General features: G+C 42.1%; 1 long non-coding RNA gene across 3 annotated transcripts in view; it reads right to left on the reverse strand.

Moving 5' to 3' along the window:
- Positions 1-7,775: 7,775 nt before the first annotated feature.
- Positions 7,776-22,793, reverse strand: part of Gm39498 — a 32,350-nt gene continuing 17,332 nt past the window's right edge. For 2 of the 3 annotated variants that reach the window (XR_878074.2, XR_878075.1), the window contains exons 2-3: positions 20,930-21,103; positions 7,776-8,184 (exon numbers count right to left, since the gene is read on the reverse strand). This is a non-coding gene — a long non-coding RNA (predicted gene, 39498). Of the gene's footprint in view, positions 8,185-20,929; positions 21,104-21,213; positions 21,251-22,793 lie in introns of those variants that run through there. The other variant, XR_878073.1, reaches the window with a different exon arrangement.

Raw genomic sequence — 22,793 nt, forward strand, 5'->3', positions numbered from 1 at the left:
CTTCCTGGCAGTGTGTCCATATTTCTAGATCCTGGACAGACCTAATTAGTGTTATAGCACTCTTACAAAGATTTGTTTCTTTGTGAGACAGCTTCCACAATTCTAGAAGTTGGAATACAGAGGTTATCTTTCTATGTAAAGGACAGTGGGCCTTATCACTGAAGGAAATATTTGAAAAGCGACTTACATTGACCTGCAAAAACTCCATAGCAGATGGATCAAGCAAATAGGCAGCAAACCCATGAACACTTGACTACCAACTTTGTTTAAATATACTACCATAGCATATTTCATTATGAAAGACCCACAATGTGAGGACTCCCCCATGTTCTGACTCAGGAGAGGCGACACCCCAAATCACTTAGGAGAAACAGTCTTGATGCAAACCGCAAGAGAACTTTTATTCCAGGCGCGTTTTGGGGCCCACAGTGTAAACCACGCAGGGTTAGAGGACCATGGGTACAGAGTAGCTGGGTAAGTGGGTATTTAAAGGAAGAAACCACAACTCAAGAGGGTGGGGAGGGCATTGTTGGAAAACACCAAAAATACCAGTTAAGAGTCACAAGGAAGTGGAAAGACAAGACAGTTTCTATGAGCCTCTAACAATAGCACATTTGCATAGCGGGTTCCAGGAGTGGTCACGGTGGGTCAGGGTGACTTTCTTTGAATGAACACTCCCTGATCCCAGGAAGCGTGTGGGTAGAGGAATGTAGCTGTTTTATGATTAGCATGCCTTGAAACATTGAGCCACAAAGGTCATATTCTCAAGTCTGGGCCTAAAGGCCTAGAATTTTTTGTTTTTTATGTTATACTTTTTCAGTTATACAGTAATTACTGAAATATTTAAAAATAACAATATTTGTAGGCTACTGTTAATTATCTATGTTGTAACACATTCTACAGTCAACAGATTGACAGCACATTTTCAGACCCTTGTTTTTAAAAAACTAATGCTAAAAAAAATAAATAAATAAAAATACTTTCCTTTGTGAAACATAGTCTCAAACTGGTTTTAACAGATCCTTGAATTTTTAAATTTTAAGATTTCTTGATTTAAAAAAAAAACTAGAGAACATTTTCCATTACTTTGCTAAATGAGGTGCAGTCATATAGTCTTCAAACATGTTATGAAACTGAGAAGGCTTTTCTTCATAAAATTCTGTTAACATCTTGCTCTTTCTGTGCACAAGTATACTGGGTAATTCTAACACCACAACACATTTAAAATGTTGTACTCTGGGGCTTGGAGGACTCGTCAGTCTCTGAAGTGCTTAGCAGATAAACACAAAGATCTAAGCTTTTTTTCTCAGAATCAATGTGAAAAGCTGTTGGGAACTAAAAAGGGAGGCCCTGGGGAAGGGGGGGGGGGTGGAGAAAAGACACAAAAGCCCTGCTAGAGAGAGTTTTACCTATTCTCTGGTCTGTCAGGCATGGAAGAGCTGCCATACACTTTCCACTCATCCCTGGGTGGGCATTCGAGCCTCTGACCCACTCTTCAGGGGGTGGCCAAGGGGCAACCCTACCTGGGAACCCCAGAGCTACTTTGCTAAAGCCATTGGGGTTATGGGAGAGAGGGATGAAGGAAGAGGTTCCCAACACTGATGAGAGTGAGTACAGCGGATCTTGACTAGAGCACAGTAAGGCCTTCTAATGGCAGAATAGAAGCAGCTCATTAGGAGAAAGTCTGTCCCATTTTCCAAGCGCAGTGGGCCTTGATGAGCAGAGGCATTCTATGGTTTTAGAGCTTTATTATAGAGAGGCAGGGGGAAAGAGAGAAGGGAGAGAGAGAGAGTAGAAAAAAGGAGAAAGAGGGAGAGAGAAGAGGAGAGTAGGGGAGGAGAAGACAAAGAGAGAGGGGTTGAGAGTGAGGGGTAAGAGGGAGACAAGTAAGAGAGTAAGAAGAGAGCAAGCAGGGGCTGAACAGCCCTTTTATGGTCTTTACTGTTGCTAGGTAACTGGGGAGGAGTTTAGCTGGAAGGGCAGAAGCTTGGGCCATTGTCTATGTGACTTCTAGCCATGCTTCTATTGTGGGGGCTGTGGGGGGCGGGGCGGTAACTTAGGCAGGAGCCAAAGTTCCTGGAGCATGAGGAAACACCTACCATGTCATGAAGGTGATATCACCACCAGGGTTCAGACCTCAGCTCAACTGGAGACCAGCCTGTCTGTGCAGAGCCCAATGCCCCACAAAAAGCCAAGAGCAATGCCACATACTCATAATCCTATCACTCAGAAATGGAGACAGGAGGTCTTTAAGGTATGCTGGCTTGCCAATCTAGTTGAATTGGTGAGTTTCAGGGTCAGAGAGAGATCCTGTCTAAAATCAATCAATAAACAAAAAAAAACAAAAACAAATAAATGGAGAAAAGCTGAAGAGGACACATGACATTAACTCCAGACCTCCAACCATATGTGCACAATGTCACCACATGAACATGCACACACAGATATACATTCAAAAGAATTATAATGCGACTATCTCTAATATTGCTGGAACACAAACAAGAAATACTTAAGTGTGCTCCTAAGTCACAGCAAGGCCCATGTGAATCTCCAGCACTCTTCAGCTTGAAGAAAAAAGTATCCCAGAGGACATGGAAGGAATTGACACGATATTGACTCAGCAGTTGCAGCTATGCTTATCATCCTTAACTGGAAGAAACTGTGTTTATAAAAACAAATGACCAAAACAAACAAACAACTTATTTCTTAGATCTGACTTCTTTCTACTGGCTTACCATAGTGATTGGAGGGAGGAGTGGCCAAGCCATTCTTTTCAGGAACAATACCTAATCTAGTGACCATGATCCGTCTGTCCCTCTTTTTTACTAGCTATTGCCTCTGAATCTGATACACCTTGGGCAAGCCAGGTGAGTATGAGTCTTGACAGGTGACTGATTTGCTGAGCTTTGCTTGTCAAGCTAAATCTACTTCCTCATTGTTTGTTTGTGTTTTTAGCACTACTGGTGTGGTATTTCCTCATTTTTTTTTTCCTCTGCTAGACATTTCTTCTCCTAGCTTACATTTGCCTGGCTGTCTTAAGATATGCAGCAAGCCTAAGATAGGCAGATGCTTTCAAAAAAATATTGTTGAGGGATCTACTTTTGATTTTTTTGGTTCTCTCTATATTTTTCTCTTTTCTATTGTATTCTTTTTAGCAGTATAGTGCCAATTATACTTCACCATGTATTTTAATGCTCTGTTGTTAGGATGATACATACTTGTAATTGTTACATATTCTCCATGGATTTATTTACATTGAAAAACAGCTCATTTGTTACTTGTATGAATGTTTTCTTCTTGTAAGGCTCCAGAGGTCAAGAAGTACCTACATGAAACAATGTCTTGTGGACACGACAGGATCTCTGCGTGTATGAAGTCACAGCAGCTCTGGTTTACTGCACAAAATAAAGTCAGCCATTATTCTAGCATGGATGGAAGAAGCTCCCTACTCCTAGCTGAGGAGCTACTAACACTTTGTGACTGCAACAGGAGGGAGAGTCAGTTTTCTTTAAGGGAAAGACCCCTGATTGATTGATCATGCCATTTTGCATGGTCCCATACCCATGCATATTTTGGGAGCACAAAGTAGATTCAATGTGATATTTAAAAAAATAGGATATAAACTTGGGTGGGATAGATTGAAGAGAAATTGGGGAAAGGATGGGGAGTAACTATGACCAAAATACATTGTATGCATATATGAAATCCAAGATAATTTATTTTAAAATATTGAATTTTTGAAGAATGGAGCTAGAGAAATGCATTAGCAGTTAAGAGTGCTAACAGTGCTTGTAAAGGCCCAGGTTCCATTTCTAGCACTCACCCACCATCACACAGCTCACAAACACCTATATCTATGCTTCTGGGGATTCCAACACCTCTTCTGGCCTCCAAGTGCATCTACATGTACATTATACACATAAATTCATACAAGTGCACAAGCAGGCATTTTGAAGCAGAACATTTGCCTTTAAGTCAATTATATCCCCTAAAAGTACACACAATATAACCATTATATCACTTTTGCTTGGTATTTATATGATATATGTTGTCCTTACTTTGTTCCCCAACTCATGTATATATTTGAAACTAATGTATTATTTCTGTAGCCATGAATCATGGATTGTTTATTCTGCTGGTCTATTTTTTTGGATTAGTATGTATCTCAGTCATTATTCTATTTCTACAAAAAGATACCATGACAACTCTTATAAAAGAAAGTAGTTGGGGCTGGCTTGTAGTTTCAGAGGTTTAGTCCACTATCCTCATGGTGGGGAGCATGGCAGCATGTAGGTAGACATGGTGCTGGAGAAGGAGCTGAGAATTCTACATCTAGATTGGCAGGCAGCAGAAAGAGAGACACTGGGGGTGACTTAAATGTTTGAAACCCCAAGCCCCACCCCCAGTAATGCACTTCCTCCAACAGGGCCACAGCTATTCCAACAAGCCCACACCTCCTAATAGTGTCACTCCCTGGTGACTAAGCATTCAAATATATGAACCCATGGGGGCCATTCCTACCACCACATTATGTTTCTAGAAAATTGCCAGATGTGACCCAACAATGACTTCTCTTGAGATGATACTTTGTGGGACTTTGTAATACTTTTGTATCCCCAGTGGGTGTTGTGTTGTTAGTTTTCAAAACACTCTTAGTATGTGATTGTTGTGTTTTAAGATTTCCATGGATCTAGGGAGATTAAGGTGTTATGTGGCAAGTTAAAGTGCTGTATGTCTCTGTTCTTATTGATATGCAGATGCTTATCTTAAATGATATTGCTTAGATTTTTGCAAGCCTTTGGTTGCTTTTCAGAATTCTGAAAATTTTATTTTTAATAAATTCCTTTGGAAGGAACAGACTTTTTGTGGTTCCTTACCTCACCATCCCTCCTAAGTGATAGTTCAAATCTGCTTTCATGTTGAACTGTCTATAAGTGTAACCTGCCAAATGTTTGATTTTTATGGTTATAAAATATATTTGAACTCATATATGTATTTCTGTACCAAAGAAATAAGATGAAAATAATTTTAACATGTATATTTAGGAGATCCAGAAGTGGAGGGGAGATAAGTTTATATACATTTTATATTCATTTATGTACATTTATGTAATTCAGAAATATGAGTTATAGTTTTCAGCAATAGAGAAAAGCAACCCAGATTTACTTCTATACTTTACAAAACTTAACAATAGACCCAAACTCCAAAGTTCATGAACATTTTCCTAGAGATAGATCTAATTTACTATATTAGATTTCTATTATTGACATAACAAATTACCACAAATCCACTGGCTTAAATAACTCCATGTATTCTCTTACAGTTCTACACATCCAAAATCTAAGTAGTCTCCAGAGTATTTTCTGCTCTGGGCCTCATGAAGTTGTATACCAAGCTGCATTACTCTGGAGATTCTGGGAGAGATCTCTCTTTCAGCTGAAATTATGGCTCAGCTGTAGAGTGCTTGCAAAGTCTGTGTGAGGGCTTGGCTGTATTCCATTCCAGCTGTACAAATAATGAAGTAGTAGTAGTATTAATTCTTTTTCAAGCAGATGGAGAATTATCATAGTAAAGTACTGAATCAGATCCTACGGTCAGGCATGGTTCCATGAATTGCAATCCTAGCACTGGGAAGGCAGAAACAGGTGTATCCGTGGGGCTGGCTAATCAGGTAGGCTAGCCTAATTTGTAGGCCCCAGGTACCAATGAAAGAGCCTGTCTAACAAACCAAAAGTAGAAAATTACTGAAGGAGAAATTACACCTCAAGCTGTCTACTGACTTCCACACATATGTATAGTCAAACACACATACAAACAGGGTAAACCCCCCACCCTCCCACACACAAACACTACCACCCTGTACACACACACTTGCACACACACACACACACACACACACACAGACAGAGTGAGTGAGTGAGTGAGTTAGAGACCCACTGAGTTTAATCAGGATTACTTATATAAACATGGATGCAAGATTTTTAACCATTTCATTTTTATTAAGAATAAACATTTTATTGCATTTCCATCACTTATTTTGTGTGCTTGCGTGTGTGTGTGTTGTATGCATGCAGAGGTCAAATGAGTCAATTTTTCCATTCTACCATGTGAATCCTAGGGATCAAAGTTAGGTCATCAGGCCAGACAATATGTGCCTATGCACTGTGCCATCTCACCAGCCTGGGTATAGTGTTATCTTACACGTGTTCGCGACCGGCCAGGAAAGACGCAACAAACCGGAATCTTCTGCGGCAAAAGCTTTATTGCTTACATCTTCCGGAGCCAGAGAGCAAGAAAGCAAGAGAGCAAGAGAGCAAGAGAGAGAAAAAGAACAAGAACAAGAAAGCAAGAGAGAGCAAGAAAGCAAGAAAAAGAACAAGAACAAGAAAGCAAGAGTGCAAGAGTGCAAGAGCCAGAGCAAGAGCAAGAGCAAGAGAGAGAAAAAGAACAAGAACAAGAAAGCAAGAGCGCAAGAGAAAGAATGGCAAAACCCCGTCCCTTTTAAGGAGAATTATCCTCCGCCTAGGACGTATTACTCCCTGATTGGCTGCAGCCCATCGGCTCAGTTGTCATCACGAGAAAGGCAGAACACATGGCGGGAAAACTGCCCCTGCACGTGTGCAGATTATGTTTACCACTTAGAACACAGCTGTCAGCGCCATCTTGTAATGGCAAATGTGAGGGCGGCTTCCTACAACGATGGGCAACTTTCTAGTGATCAGACTCTAAAGAAAAAGATTCCCTCTCTCCCAAACTTTATTAACTGCCAATAGTTCCTTGGGGGAAGGATGGAGCCTTATGAGCCCCTCTTTCATACAAACAGCTAATAGGTCCTTAGAAAGAGGTAGGGTCTCATAAGTTCCTCCCTATTCATGATAAACTGTTGCTAAACTCCATCCTGTGCATGCTTTTTGCTAGTAGTCACAGCTGCTTTCAGTTCATGAGTGTAATGGCTACATCATGTCCAGAAGACATGTCACAGCTCTTCTCCTTATTCTCTGGCTTTATTTCAGTCCCTTTTCTAAGACATTCCCTGAGCCTTGGACCAGACAATGTAGATGACTCATTTAAAGATGAGTATTTAACTGTCACTTACTCTGAACCTTTTAACTATATGTGAGTCACTGTTATAACAGCTGTCCACCGCAACCTGAAACTACTCAAACCAAAGCTAAAAGTAGCACTAATCTATGAATATAAACATAAATATTTAGAAGGCAGTTTCACATCACATTCTTCTAGCAAAACCTGTAAGTCTCCCTTCAAGGCCTATGGGTTTTTGACAAGGTTTATAAGACTTATTACTGTGGAGTGGACCCAAATCCAATCAGTAAGTGTTGCAAGCCGTCCAGAGGCTCACATGGATGGGCTACACCTGAGTGGCAGGCTGGTGCTGGAAGAAAGGGAAATTAGGTGAATGAGAGAGAAATGTTGCCAAGACAATATTCTGATCAAGGCTCAAATGTTTAATGGCGACTGCACTTATAAAAAGGGGGGAGGCCCATTCCCGCCAATTCATCCTTGGAGCCTGGAACAAGCTGCAGGTGATGATGTGCAGGATAGGGCATAGTCTCTGGAATAGCTCCGGGGCCTCTCAGCAGGTAGCAGTATCTTGAAGAGGAACAGCAACAGTGGCTGAACAATAGAGTGATCTAGGGAGGAAGGCTCCACCCTAGGTAATCTCCTTAGTGGCACCAAGGTCAAGTTCTGGCTCAGCCAGCTTCAGGCTGAGGGAAGGTTACAATTTCCTCCCTGTTATTAATATTAAAAAAAACTGGAATGAGGCACAAAATTTATTTATGCTCCATAGTCCTGCCTGAGAATTATGGTGGCTGGCAGCCGCAGCTGTCTTAGGAGATCTTAGATCTTTCCGAACCATCCAATTCCATCTTGGAGGCTACATGCAGCTAGTTTGTGTTATATTTCACACAAACATGGCTCTGTGGTGTGTTATCAACAGCCATGGCCTTTTGGCATGTACCTCTGTCTTAGATTGTTATGGTTCCGAGATCTGGGTGCCCATCATTGACTGTCCTGCCCTCATTAGCACACCTTATTCCCAATTCAGACCAAAGCCACAATATGTACTTAGAATGCTTCTTGATGAAGATTAATAACTGCCACCTGCACTGTTGGAGGCGAGACTGTACACCTGCTGCAGTCAGGCTGGATGGTGTGGCTGACCTGCATGAGAAACAAGGATGGGACAGTGAAAAACAACAGTATAAATGCTTCTTTGGAGAAGTCCAGGTACTCCATTCAGTTGCAAATTAGCAACGATCAAGCTTAGACTTAGAACTCCCGGTGTGGGGGAGGTGGCATTGAGAATTGCAGAAAGGCTGCAGCTTCCCTGGGAGCAGAGGCTGTGCTCCAATTTAACTTTTCAGCTAAAGAGGATTTTTAACCATAATCAAGGTTAGAGTCATACTTATTAGAAGATTCAGGATCTGTGTCCAGTTGATGAACTAATCTCTCAGGCAGCCATTGCGCTCCATCTTCTTTTTGTGAAAAAACACAGAGCCCCTTCCCCAGATTAGGACAGGGTCTGGACCCTTCCATTCATTAGTTAATGGGTCCCACCACTTTACGATGGCACAAGAACTAGAAGTAACTAGATGCCAGTGGTGATCTGATCCGCTGCAGATTGACCTTTAACATCAGTTTGCAAAAAAAAAAAAAATTTAGAACAAATAAAGCAAAAGCAAGATGTGCCTTGGGTGACCTTGGGGGATATAACTGCCCTTGTTTTGTTTTTAAAAGCCAATTTTTAAAAGTGTGATGAGCATGTTCAACTATTCCTTGTCCCATAGGGTTATAAGGAATTCCAGTTTTATGTTTGATGCCAAATTCTTTACAAAATGAAGTAAATTTTTTGCTAGAATAGGATGGCCTGTTATCTGTCTTAATAAGTTGAGGCAATCCCATGGCATTAAAGGCTTGTAGGCAATGATCAATTACATTTTTGGAGGCTTCTCCAGTATGCAGAGAAGCAAAAAGAAATCCTGAACAAGTATCAATACAAACATGTATATATTTTAATTTTCCAAATTCTGCATAATGAGTTCCACCCATTTGCTAAATATGATTAGGCATAAGACCTTAAGATTAACTCCTAAATATGGCACTAGAGATAATGTAATAAATTTAGGACATTGTTTTACAATCATTCTTGCCTGCTCCTTAGTGATCTTATGTCGGAGCCTTAAGGTATGGCTAGAGAGATGAAATTTTTCATGATCACATTTGGCCAAAGCAACAGGATCTGAAATTAAGCTTCTCCTATTAGAGCTCTGTCGATGCAATCAGTGCCTTCAGCTAAAGGTCCAGGAAGACCAGAATGAGATCATATGTGGCCAATATAGAACGGGTGTTTTCGGCCAAGAATGATATTTTGCAATTGTGAAAACAGGGATCCTGCTGGTGTATTAAAGTTAAACGGGCCACAGGTCTCCAATAAGGGTAGCAATTGTGCAACATATAAACTATCAGTAAAAATATTAAAAGCCTCATGCACAGACTGAAAGACATTCAGTACTGCTGTTAATTCTGCTAATTCAGCTGAGAGGCCAGGAGTCTTTATGATTACCTGTTGATTATTTATAAGAAATCCAGCTCCCCTTTAGAGGAGCCATCAGTAAACACCAGAAATGCATTGTATAAGGGTTGTAAAGAGGTCATATTAGGAAATATCACCTCAGGCACATTCAAAAATTTTATCAACTTATCTGGAGGGTAGTGGCTGTCTATAGTTCCGTTAAGCCCTATTTAAACAAGCAACCAATCTGTACTGTGCTGTTTCAGCCAAGTGTCTTGACTTACACTGTAAGGCTGAACAATAATATCTGGCTCTTTGCCAAAATAAGTTAGTGCCTGCTTCCTCCAAAGGATAATCATCTGAGCTACTGCTTTTTAATATGGCAAGATATTATGTTTAGGAGAAATTCTTGAATGTATCTACATTAGAGGAGACTTTTGCCATAACAATCCTGTAGGTACATGAATCATATTAAAAATTAACAGATGTAAAGGCAAAGAGTAAACTATATAAGTGACAAATTGCTCTTCAATAGCTTTTTCTACTTGTTGTAAGGCCAGCAATCCTTCTGATGTTAAGAATCTAGGGGATGTTGGATCAGAACTCCCTTTAAAAATATCAAATAAAGGTTTCAACTCCCCTGTAGTAAGCTTTAAATAGGGGCGAAGCCAATTAATATCAGCTAACAATTTTTGAAAATCATTCAAAGTCCTTAAGTTGTCTCTGCGAATAACTATCTTCTGGGGAAAAACAGCTTGATTAGTAAGTCTAAATCCCAAATAATTATAAGGATCCTGAGCTTGTATCTTTTCAGGAGCTATCTGTAATCCTTTCTCACCTAAAGCTTTTTGTAAATCTCTATAACACAAAAGGAAATCCTGGCGGTCTTTTCCTGTCATCAAAACATCATTTGTGAAATGAATGATGTAAATCATAGGCCATTGTTTCACAGGCTGAATGGCTTGTGCCACAAACTTTTGGCATAAGGTAGGACTATTAGCCATGCCCTGTGGAAGAATGGTCCATTGATATCTCTTCATAGGTTCCTTAAAATTTATAGAAGGAACACTAAGAGCAAATCTTTCACAATCCTTTGGATGCAAAGGAATAGTAAAGAAACAATCCTTCAGATCTACCACAATTTTATAATATCCTTTAGGAATGGCTACTGGGGACGGAAGCCCAGGTTGTAAAGGTCCCATAGATACCATGGTCTCATTAACTTTTCTTAAATCTTGTAACAATCTCCATTTACCAGATTTTTTTCTTGATAATGAAAATTGGTGTATTCCAAGGGGACTGAGATTCTACTAAATGTCCTGCCTCTAGTGGCTCCTGCACTAGCGAAGAAGCAGCTTCTATTTTTTCTTTAGGTAAAGACCACTGATCCACCCATACCAGAATATCATTAAGCCATTGAATTTTATTGGCGTGGGATGCAGGCAAGATAGTGGCCATTACCGAAAATACTCCAAACCTCTTGTGTTAGAATGAGGTTTAGGATCTTCAAAAGTCTTAATTCCTTGTCCCTTCTTTTTTAGTCCATTAACAGGCAAAAGTCCCTCTCTGAGCATCTGCTTAGTCACCATCTCATTAGGACTGTACCTTATAACGCCCATCTGTGATAAGAGATCTCTTCCCCATAGAGTTACAGGCAAATTTGACATAACATATGGCTGAATTTGTCCTGATTTGCCTTTCCCATCTCTCCAGGTTAGCAATTTGGAGCTTCGTTTTGGGTTACCAGCATAACCAATTCCTTGAAAGTGAGTAAGCATATCAGTCAAAGGCCAAGTTGAGGGCCAATCCTGTCCTCTAATAATTGTTACATCAGCTCCAGTATCTATCAATCCTTCAAAGCTTTTCCCATCAAATGCCAATTTAAGGTTAGGTCTCTGATTAGTAATAGATTGAACCCAATTCACACCAGAGGAGTCAAAACCACCTTGTCCTCTCATTCTTAACAAATCTGGATGGTGGTGGATGTAGAGGAATTAAAACAAGTTGAGCAATTCTTTGATTAGCGGGTACAGTTATAACACCATGAGGGGAAGCAGCTATGATTTTAATTTCTCCCTCATTGTCATTATTTATAACACCTGGATACATCTGAAGGCCTTTTACAATAGAACTGCTTGGTCCTAAAAGAAATCCACAAGTTTCTACCGGTAGGTCCTCCAGTAGGCAGAGTTTGGACTCCCATTTCTGGGGTTAATACTGTATGGGTGGTGGAACAGAGGTCCAATTCTGCACCTTCTGATTTTGCCCTGACAAGTTCAAAAACTGATCTCTTTGGCTGGGCAGCAGGTTTATAGCCCCATAACCTGTTTTCTGTGAGTAAGTTGGGGCCTGGGGCTGGCTCCTCCTCTCGTTTCCCGGCAATGGACGGCCCAGTGTGCCTGGCTTGGATTTGCACACCTTAGCCCAATGGTTGCCCTTTCTGCACCGAGGACAAATTCCTGGGGCACAGCCTGCTTACCCACTCAGCACCTTTGTTCTTAGGACACTTTTAAAATGACCCAAACTTCCACACTTAAAACATGCATTATTCCCTCATTTCCGAGAGAACATTGCTTGTATGGCGGTTCCTTGAAAAGTGGTGCCGAAAGCCAAACCCTGATTATACGCTGGCCCATTTTCTGCACAAAGACGGACATATCCCGCTAAATCTGTTTGTCCTTTGTGCGGCTGGATAGCGGCGTGACACATTGCATTAGCGTTCTCATAAACCAATTGCATAACAAAAGTGTAGTCTCCCCTCCCCCAGCCTGAAACCTGCTTGCTCGGGGTGGAGCTTCCTGCTCATTCGTTCTGCCACGCCCACTGCTGGAACCTGAGGAGCCACACACGTGCACCTTTCTACTGGACCCGAGATTATTCGGCGGGAATCGGGTCCCCTCCCCCTTCCTTCATAACTAGTGTCGCAACAATAAAATTTGAGCTTTGATCAGTATGAATTTGTCTTAGCTCCGTTTCTTCTTTTGCCCCGTCTAGATTCCTCTCTTACAGCTCGAGCGGCCTTCTCAGTCGAACCGTTCACATTGCGAGCTGCTGGCGGCCGCAACATTTTGGCGCCAGAACTGGGACCTGAAGAATGGCAGAGAGATGCTAAGAGGAACGCTGCATTGGAGCTCCACAGGAAAGGATCTTCGTATCGGACATCGGAGCAACGGACAGGTACACATGCTAGCGCTAGCTTAAAATTTCAGTTTTGTAAAGTGTTGCTGAGGATGCGGTAGGATACGAATTAAGCTTGAATCAGTGCTAACCCAACGCTGGTTCTGCTTGGGTCAGCAGCGTGTTAATCGGAACTAGAAACGGAAACAGGCAGGTTAGCCGCAGCTTTTTAGGAAGCTGCTTAGGTGGAAGAAGAAAGGGTTTAAAGTCATGGATCAGGCGGTTGCCCATAGTTTTCAGGAGTTGTTTCAGGCCAGAGGAGTAAGGCTTGAAGTACAATTAGTAAAAAAATTTTTAAGTAAGATAGATAGCTGTTGCCCATGGTTCAAGGAAGAAGAAACACTAGATTGTGGAACCTGGGAGAAAGTTGGTGAGGCCTTAAAAATCACTCAGGCAGATAATTTTACCCTAGGCCTCTGGGCGCTCGTAAATGATGCAATAAAAGATGCCACTTCCCCAGGGCTAAGTTGCCCCCAGGCGGAGCTTGTGGTATCTCAGGAGGAGTGCCTGTCAGAGAGGGCCTCCTCAGAAAAAGATCTTCTTAACTCAAAAATTGATAAATGTGGAAACTCGGATGAAAAACTGATTTTTAACAAAAATCACTCAGATAGAGGAGCTGCCCATTACCTTAATGAGAATTGGTCCTCTTGTGAATCTCCCGCTCCACCTGTAGTCCCCACTTCGGGAGGTGCCACTCATAGGGACACACGACTAAGCGAGTTAGAGTTTGAGATTAAGCTTCAGAGGCTGACTAATGAGCTTCGGGAACTAAAAAAGATGTCAGAAGCGGAGAAGAGTAACTCTTCTGTAGTTCACCAGGTGCCGCTAGAAAAGGTTGTGAGTCAGGCTCGTGGGAAAGGACAGAATATGTCTAATACGCTAGCCTTTCCTGTGGTCGAGGTAGTTGATCAGCAAGATACTAGGGGCAGACATTACCAGACCTTAGATTTCAAGTTGATAAAAGAGTTAAAGGCGGCTGTTGTGCAATATGGCCCTTCAGCCCCATTCACTCAAGCATTACTGGACACAGTTGTGGAGTCACACTTAACCCCTTTAGATTGGAGGACTCTTTCTAAGGCTACCCTGTCAGGAGGAGATTTTTTGCTTTGGGATTCTGAATGGCGAGACGCCAGTAAGAAAACTGCTGCTTCTAACGCTCAGGCTGGTAATTCAGACTGGGATAGCAACATGCTTTTAGGAGAGGGCCCTTATGAGGGACAGACAAACCAGATTGATTTTCCCGTTGCAGTGTACGCGCAAATTGCGACGGCCGCACGCCGTGCTTGGGGAAGGTTGCCTGTCAAAGGAGAGATTGGTGGAAGTTTAGCTAGCATTCGGCAGAGTTCTGATGAACCATATCAGGATTTTGTGGACAGGCTATTGATTTCAGCTAGTAGAATCCTTGGAAATCCGGACACGGGAAGTCCTTTCGTTATGCAATTGGCTTATGAGAATGCTAATGCAATTTGCCGAGCTGCGATTCAACCGCATAAGGGAACGACAGATTTGGCGGGATATGTCCGCCTTTGCACAGACATCGGGCCTTCCTGCGAGACCTTGCAGGGAACCCACGCGCAGGCAATGTTCTCAAGGAAACGAGGGAAAAATGTATGCTTTAAGTGTGGAAGTTTAGATCATTTTAGAATTGATTGTCCTCAGAACAAGGGTGCCGAGGTTAGACAAACAGGCCGTGCCCCAGGAATATGTCCCCGGTGTGGGAAGGGCCGCCACTGGGCAAAAGATTGTAAGCATAAAACGAGGGTTTTGAGCCGCCCGGTGCCGGGAAACGAGGAAAGGGGTCAGCCCCAGGCCCCAAGTTACTCAAAGAAGACAGCTTATGGGGCTATAAATCTGCTGCCCAGCCAACAAGATCAGTTCTTGAGCTTGTCAGGTCAAACCCAGGAAATGCAAGACTGGACCTCTGTTCCACTGTCCATGCAGCATTAATCCCAGAAGTGGGAGTCCAAACTCTGCCTACCGGAGTCTTTGGACCACTACCTGTAGGAACCTGTGGTTTTCTCTTAGGACGAAGCAGTTCTATTGTAGAAGGCCTGCAGATTTATCCAGGTGTTATAAGTAATGATTATGAGGGAGAAATTAAAATCATAGCCGCTTGCCCTCGTGGTGCTATAACTATACCCGCTAATCAGAAAATTGCTCAACTTACTTTGATCCCTTTGCGCTGGTCACTATCTAAATTCTTTGAAAATGAAGAAGGACAGAATAACTTTGACTCCCTTGGCGTAAATTGGGTGAAATCTATCACTAATCAGAGACCTAACCTTAAATTGATTCTTGATGGAAAAAGCTTTGAAGGATTAATAGATACCGGGGCCAATGTAACGATAATTAGAGGGCAGGACTGGCCCTCAAACTGGCCCCTGTCTGTTTCCTTGACTCACCTTCAAGGAATTGGTTATGCCAGTAACCCAAAACGTAGTTCCAAATTGCTAACCTGGAGAGATGAGGATGGAAAATCAGGAAATATTCAGCCGTATGTTATGCCAAATTTGCCTGTAACCCTGTGGGGAAGAGATCTGTTGTCACAGATGGGCGTTATCCTGTGCAGTTCTAAGGAGATGGTGACTGAACAGACGTTCAGGCAGGGACCCCTGCCTGATCGTGGACTAATAAAGAAGGGACAGAAAATTAAGACTTTTGAGGATCTTAAACCCCACTCTAACGTGAGAGGTTTAAAGTATTTTCAGTAGCGGCCACTGTCTTGCCTGCATCCCACGCCGAAAAAATTCAATGGCGTAATGATATTCCGGTATGGGTAGATCAGTGGTCTTTACCTAAAGAGAAAATAGAGGCCGCTTCTTTGCTAGTGCAGGAGCAGTTAGAAGCAGGACATTTGGTGGAGTCTCACTCTCCCTGGAATACACCCATTTTCATTATCAGGAAGAAATCGGGAAAATGGAGACTGTTGCAAGATTTAAGAAAGGTTAATGAAACCATGGTACTTATGGGAACTTTACAACCGGGGCTTCCCTCCCCAGTAGCCATTCCTAAGGGATATTATAAGATTGTTATAGATTTGAAAGATTGTTTCTTTACCATCCCTTTGCATCCAAAGGATTGTGAGAGATTTGCTTTTAGTGTTCCTTCTGTAAATTTCAAGGAACCCATGAAAAGATATCAATGGACAGTTCTCCCGCAGGGCATGGCTAATAGTCCCACCTTATGTCAAAGGTTTGTGGCAAAGGCAATTCAGCCTGTTAGACAACAATGGCCAAATATTTACATCATTCATTTCACAGATGATGTCTTGATGGCGGGAAAGGACCCCCAAGATTTGCTTTTGTGTTATGGAGACTTACAAAAGGCCCTGGCTGATAAGGGATTACAAATTGCTTCTGAAAAGATACAAACTCAGGATCCTTATAATTATTTGGGTTTTAGACTCACTGATCAAGCTGTTTTTCCCCAGAAAATTGTTATTCGTAGAGATAACTTAAGGACCTTAAATGATTTTCAAAAATTGTTAGGTGATATAAATTGGCTTCGCCCCTATCTAAAGCTTACTACAGGGGAGTTGAAACCTTTATTTGATATTCTTAAAGGGAGTTCTGATCCCACTTCCCCTAGATCCCTAACCTCAGAAGGATTACTGGCCTTACAGCTAGTGGAAAAGGCTATTGAAGAACAGTTTGTCAATTACATAGATTACTCCCTGCCGCTGCACCTGTTAATTTTTAATACGACTCATGTGCCTACGGGATTGCTATGGCAAAAATTTCCTATAATGTGGATACATTCGCGGATTTCTCCCAAACGTAATATCTTGCCATATCACGAAGCAGTGGCTCAGATGATTATCACTGGAAGAAGGCAGGCATTGACTTATTTTGGAAAGGAGCCAGATATCATTGTCCAGCCTTACAGCGTGAGTCAGGACACTTGGCTGAAACAGCATAGTACAGATTGGTTGCTTCCACAATTAGGGTTTGAAGGAACTCTAGATAGCCACTACCCCCAAGATAGGTTGATAAAATTCTTAAATGTGCATGATATGATATTTCCTAAGATGACTTCCTTACAGCCTTTAAATAATGCTCTATTGATTTTTACTGATGGCTCCTCTAAAGGGCGAGCTGGATATCTTATTAGTAATCAACAGGTTATCATAGAGACTCCTGGTCTCTCGGCTCAGCTCGCCGAATTAACAGCAGTACTGAAGGTTTTTCAGTCTGTACATGAGGCTTTTAATATTTTTACTGACAGTTTATATGTTGCTCAGTCAGTACCCTTATTGGAAACCTGTGGTACGTTTAACTTCAATACGCCGTCAGGATCTTTATTTTCAGAATTACAAAACATCATTCTCGCCCGGAAAAATCCGTTTTATATTGGCCACATACGGTCTCACTCTGGTCTTCCTGGACCTCTGGCAGAGGGTAATGATCGCATTGACAGAGCTCTAATAGGAGAAGCCTTAGTTTCAGATCGGGTTGCTTTGGCCCAACGTGATCACGAAAGGTTTCATCTTTCTAGCCATACCCTAAGGCTCCGACATAAGATCACAAAGGGGCAAGCGAGAATGATCGTAAAACAATGTCCTAAATGTATTACTTTATCTCCAGTGCCGCATCTAGGAGTTAATCCTAGAGGCCTTATGCCTAATCATATTTGGCAAATGGATATAACCCATTATGCAGAATTTGGAAAACTAAAATATATACATGTTTGCATTGATACTTGTTCAGGATTTCTTTTTGCTTCTCTGCATACAGGAGAAGCTTCAAAAAACGTAATTGATCATTGCCTACAAGCATTTAATGCCATGGGATTGCCTAAACTTATTAAGACAGACAATGGGCCATCTTATTCCAGTAAAAACTTTATTTCATTCTGTAAAGAATTCGGTATTAAACATAAAACTGGAATTCCTTACAACCCCATGGGACAAGGAATAGTTGAACGTGCTCATCACACCTTAAAGAATTGGCTTTTTAAGACAAAAGAGGGGCAGCTATATCCCCCAAGGTCACCAAAGGCCCACCTTGCCTTCACCTTATTTGTCCTAAATTTCTTGCACACCGATATCAAGGGCCAGTCTGCAGTGGATCGCCACTGGCATCCAGTTACTTCTAATTCTTATGCATTGGTAAAATGGAAGGACCCCCTGACTAATGAATGGAAGGGTCCAGATCCAGTTCTAATTTGGGGTAGGGGCTCAGTTTGTGTTTTTTCACGAGATGAAGATGGAGCGCGGTGGCTGCCAGAGAGATTAATTCGTCAGATGAACACAGATTCTGACTCTTCTGGTAAGTATCATTCTAAAGACTAAAATTCCTTTTGTGCTTAAAATTCAGCTGAGAGCAACAGCTCTCAAAGCTGTTCTCCAGCTACTCTCTGAGCCAGCTCCCGAAAGGAGGCCGGAGACTAGCCTCAGCTTTACAATTTGCATTTGAATAAAGTACCTAGACTTCCCTGAAAGAAGTTCTGCTTTCCTACTTTCTCACTGTCTTTCAAGATTTTGTCTTTCAAGCAGGTAAATCAACACTCTCGAAGCGGACCAGCGGATGTGCATCCCCGCCCCCCTAGAGCACACAGGTGGCAGCTGTTATCCCCAGACTCAGGACATTTCCAGCATGTGGCTTTCAGTCTGAGTTAAAAATTTAGGTTTACCTAGAGGGCTAGAAGAGTAGATTTTTCTATATTAATAAAGATTGGTTTTTATTTTGATAGACAGGCTTAGCCCCTTAGCTGACCTCTGGCTTTTCACCCTTGCTGTTACTGCAAGGTGTCCTTAGCTCAATAGGCTGTGGAAAAAACAGGGATGAGGAGAAACGACTTCCAGCTCCTATTTTACCCATAAATCGTGGTGTTATTAACGACATAATTCTTGCTTAGGCTTTGCTAATTCTGAGGTTGATAATTCTCCTTTAGGAGCTGCACAGCACTCAGAACTGTGCATACTGGTTTGTGATTGTACAAATTCAGTATGGGCACCGCTTGGTGCAGAAGTACTGCAAGGGAAGGTCCGGCTTGACCGTTTCTGAGTTTCCTGTGAGATAAACCCGGTTTAAAAGAGGTTGGTATCATATTTTGGTTAAAAATAAAAAATATTTTCCGGCTCTACCTCGCCTCCCCAAAAGGTACCGAGAGCCACATGTGTGGGTTTTACCCACGGGAGGAATCGGGTCCATGTCCACCCAAGCCAAGGTTAAAAGCCCACTCATCTACGGATGAGAAAATCATTTGATCACCTCAGTTAAGCGTTGCCTTATTTAACTTAATTAATAGGGGGGAGAGAGATTGGAGACGTACTATTGAAAGGTCAAGCCCTTCACTGCCTCCCACCCAAATAAAAAAGCCAATTGGCCTTGTACTACAAGAGCCGGTCACTCCTTCTCCCTGTTTCCCACCTATCATCCAAAAATGCGGAGATCAACTAGAAAGTTACCTACCAAGTACTAATTAGCATCTTAAAGTCAGAGCCTGCAGCCCCGGGCCTTTCAGTTAGTTGTTTACTAGAAAGGACAGTCTTAAGCCAGATACAGTTTACCATAAGAAAGGTTAAAGAATCCTAGTGAAGCAAGTTTTTTCTTTAGCCCTAGATTCCAGGCAGAACTATTTGAGCATAGATAATTTTTCCCCCTCAGGCCAGCCTTTTCTTTTTTTTTTATTTTGTTAATAATAGGGAGGAGATGTAGTCTCCCCTCCCCCAGCCTGAAACCTGCTTGCTCGGGGTGGAGCTTCCTGCTCATTCGTTCTGCCACGCCCACTGCTGGAACCTGAGGAGCCACACACGTGCACCTTTCTACTGGACCCGAGATTATTCGGCGGGAATCGGGTCCCCTCCCCCTTCCTTCATAACTAGTGTCGCAACAATAAAATTTGAGCTTTGATCAGTATGAATTTGTCTTAGCTCCGTTTCTTCTTTTGCCCCGTCTAGATTCCTCTCTTACAGCTCGAGCGGCCTTCTCAGTCGAACCGTTCACGTTGCGAGCTGCTGGCGGCCGCAACACAAAAGGACTTCCCGTGTCAGATTTTCCAAGGATTCTACTAGCTCTTAATAGCCTATCCACAAAGTTCTGGTAAGGCTTATCAGGATTCTGCCGAATGCTGGCTAAACTCCCACCAACATCCTCTCTAACCGGTAACTGTCCCCAAGCACTTTGGGCAGCTGCCTCGATCTGTGTATACACTCCAACGGGGAAAACAATCTGATTAGCCTAGCCCTCATACGGACCTTCTCCCAGAAGCATGTTACTATCCCAGTCTGGATTACAGTTCTGAGCATTTAAAGCGGCAGCTTTCTTACTGGTGTCTAGCCATTCAGAATCCCTCAGTAAGAAATCTCCCCCCGACAGGGTAGCCTTATATAGTCTTCCAATCTAGGGAGGTTAAGTGTGATTCCATGACCGTATTCAGTAATGCTTGTGTGAAAGGGGCTGAAGGACCATATTGCACAACAGCTGTTTTTAATTCCTTTATCAACTTGAAATCCAAAGTCTGGTAATGTCTGACTCTAGTATCTTGCTGGTCAATTACTTCGACGACAGGAAAGGCTAGCACATCAGATGTATTCTGTTCTTTCCCACAAGCTTGACTCACAGCTCTTCCCAGTGGCACTTAGTACATTTCAGAAGAGTTACTCCTTCCTGTATCTGACATCCTTTTTAGCTCCCAAAGCTCATTAGTCAATTTCTGCAGCCTAACTTCAAACTCTAATTTGCTTAGTTGCATGTCCCTATGAGTAGCATCTCCCACGGTGGAGGCTATAGGTGGAGTGGGGGGACTTTCAAGGAGGCCAATCCTCCTCAGAATATTTGGCAGCTTCTCTTTCTGAGTGATCTTCTTTGTCTAAAATTAGCTCATCATCAGAGTCTCTATATCTATCAAATTTAGAGTTGAAAGGACCCTTTTCTGAGAAGACCCTCTCTGAAAGGCACTCTTCCTGAGATTCATCAAGCTCTGCCTGGGTACTATCTAACCCCTGGGAGATCACCTTTTCAATAGTATCTTTTAAGAGTGCCCAGAGGCAAAGGGTGAAATTATCTGCCTGAGTGATTTTCAAGGCTTTTCCAATTTTCTCCCAGGTTCTGATTAAAAGCTGCGGACAACCACCTGATCAGTTCCTAGTTCCCATAATTCCACTGCAGACCCGACTGGATCCAGTGCCCCGTTAGCACCGAATCCAAACTTAGGCTGTATCTTTCCACACCCTTTAAAAAAAATGAAGTTTTAAATTAGTGCTAGAATGTGTACCTGTTGCTTAGGTGTCCAATATGATCCTTTTTTTTTCTTCCCGTGGAGCTCCACACAAAACAGTGTTCCTTCAGCGTCTTACTGAACTTCTTCAGGTCCCAGTCCAGGCGCCAAATTGTTGTGAGCCGTCCAGCAGCTCACATGGACGGGCTACACCTGAGTGGCAGACTGGTGCTGAAAGAAAGGAAAATTAGGTGAACGAGAGAGAAATGGAGCCAAGACAATATTCTGATCAAGGTTCAAATGGTGACTGCGCTTATAAAGCGGGGGAGGCCCATTCCCACCAATTCATCCTTGGAGCCTGGAACCAGCTGCAGGTGATGATGTGCAGGATAGGGCATAGTCTCTGGAATAGCTCCGGGGCCTCTCAGCAGGTAGCAGTAGTCTCTGGAATAGCTCTGGGGCCTCTCAGCAGGTAGCAGTATCTTGAAGGGGAACAGCAACAGTGGCTGAACAATAGAGTGATCTAGGGAGGAAGGCTCCACCCTAGGTAATCTCCTCAGTGGTACCAAGGTCAAGTTCTGGCTCAGCCAGCTTCAGGCTGAGGGAAGGTTACAAGTAAGCAATTGTTTATTCCCATAAAAGTAATGTCACTATTACCCAGTGGGCACATCTTGCATGGAAGGTCAGTATTGTAGCTTTCAAGATTCACATTGGGTAAGGACTATTTACTTTTTCTCACCAGAAGCCTGCTTATCACCTCCTAGCAAAAAGAAGCTTCCAGCTCAATTCCAGCTTGATTTATTTATGCCCTGAAGCTAAAGTATGTCATGTTGTCAATGACACAGTCTTACCATCTAGTTCCAAAGATCAACCAAGATCATTGGCAATAGCTAATATTGTTCTGGTTTTTTTTTTTTTTTTTTTTTTTTTTTTCCGGAGACCTTCTACTCATAGGAAAGTATCTTATACCTGACACTGGGAGTTTTATTTAATAGCTCTGGGTACTTTCATTTAAGCTTGTATTTACTATATTGTTAATAAGTTACAAAATAGTAGGTTTCCATGTCAATTTTTGTGTCTTGGTTTAAGTTACCCTTTCTGGTTTAAGTTACCCTTTCTCTGTCATCATCTCCTTCTTCCTAACACTGATTAAACCTTTCCATTTCTAGTATCCTCTCTTTGCTTTCAGATCACATGCTTTCTACAACACACACCCTTTCCACCCAACTAAGGTTTCTTTCCACTACTATGGAGATTTTCTAGCTTCCTGGCTTCCACAGGCATGCCAAATGTAATGCATAAACTTAAAAATTAAAGGCTAGGATTTGTGTATGAAAGATCTTACATATGGATGTTTGCCTTTATGGAATAAAGGTTAATTTCTCTTTCTATAGGCTACTTATATTCCCCTTTTAATAACTCACTTTCTCTCATCTTATAATCAAGCATCAATTCAGCAAATCATTCTTGTTCTTAGGTCTCTTTGACTTCCTCTTTTGCCACCAATCATAAATTTCCATTTAAAAAAGACTCTCTTGGTTGGGTTAGGATTATTGCAATAATTTCCCCATCTTAAGCTTATCTGAGTAGTATAAAATAATTTAGGGGAGCGATATCACAGTCAGAGGATCTAAGATGAGGATATAAACACTTCAGAGACCCATTTTACGAATTCCATCTACCACCAGTACCAAATAAAGGTTGGTTTGTTTGCTGAATGACTGGACTAACTGCACATATGAGTACAAAATCTACTCCTATGTGGAAAATTCTTTTCTTCTTGCTTTTACATTTGAAATTTGCAAATATGTAAAAATAAAAAGACTATAATATTCGTATAGACTACCAACTAGATTCGAGGATTGTTCAACTTTTGCTGCATTCATTTCATCTGTCTGTCTGTGTGTGCTGAAACATTTGA

The sequence above is a fragment of the Mus musculus genome, chromosome X (genome assembly GCF_000001635.26).
Source record: "Mus musculus strain C57BL/6J chromosome X, GRCm38.p6 C57BL/6J".
Taxonomy (NCBI): Eukaryota; Metazoa; Chordata; class Mammalia; order Rodentia; family Muridae; genus Mus; species Mus musculus.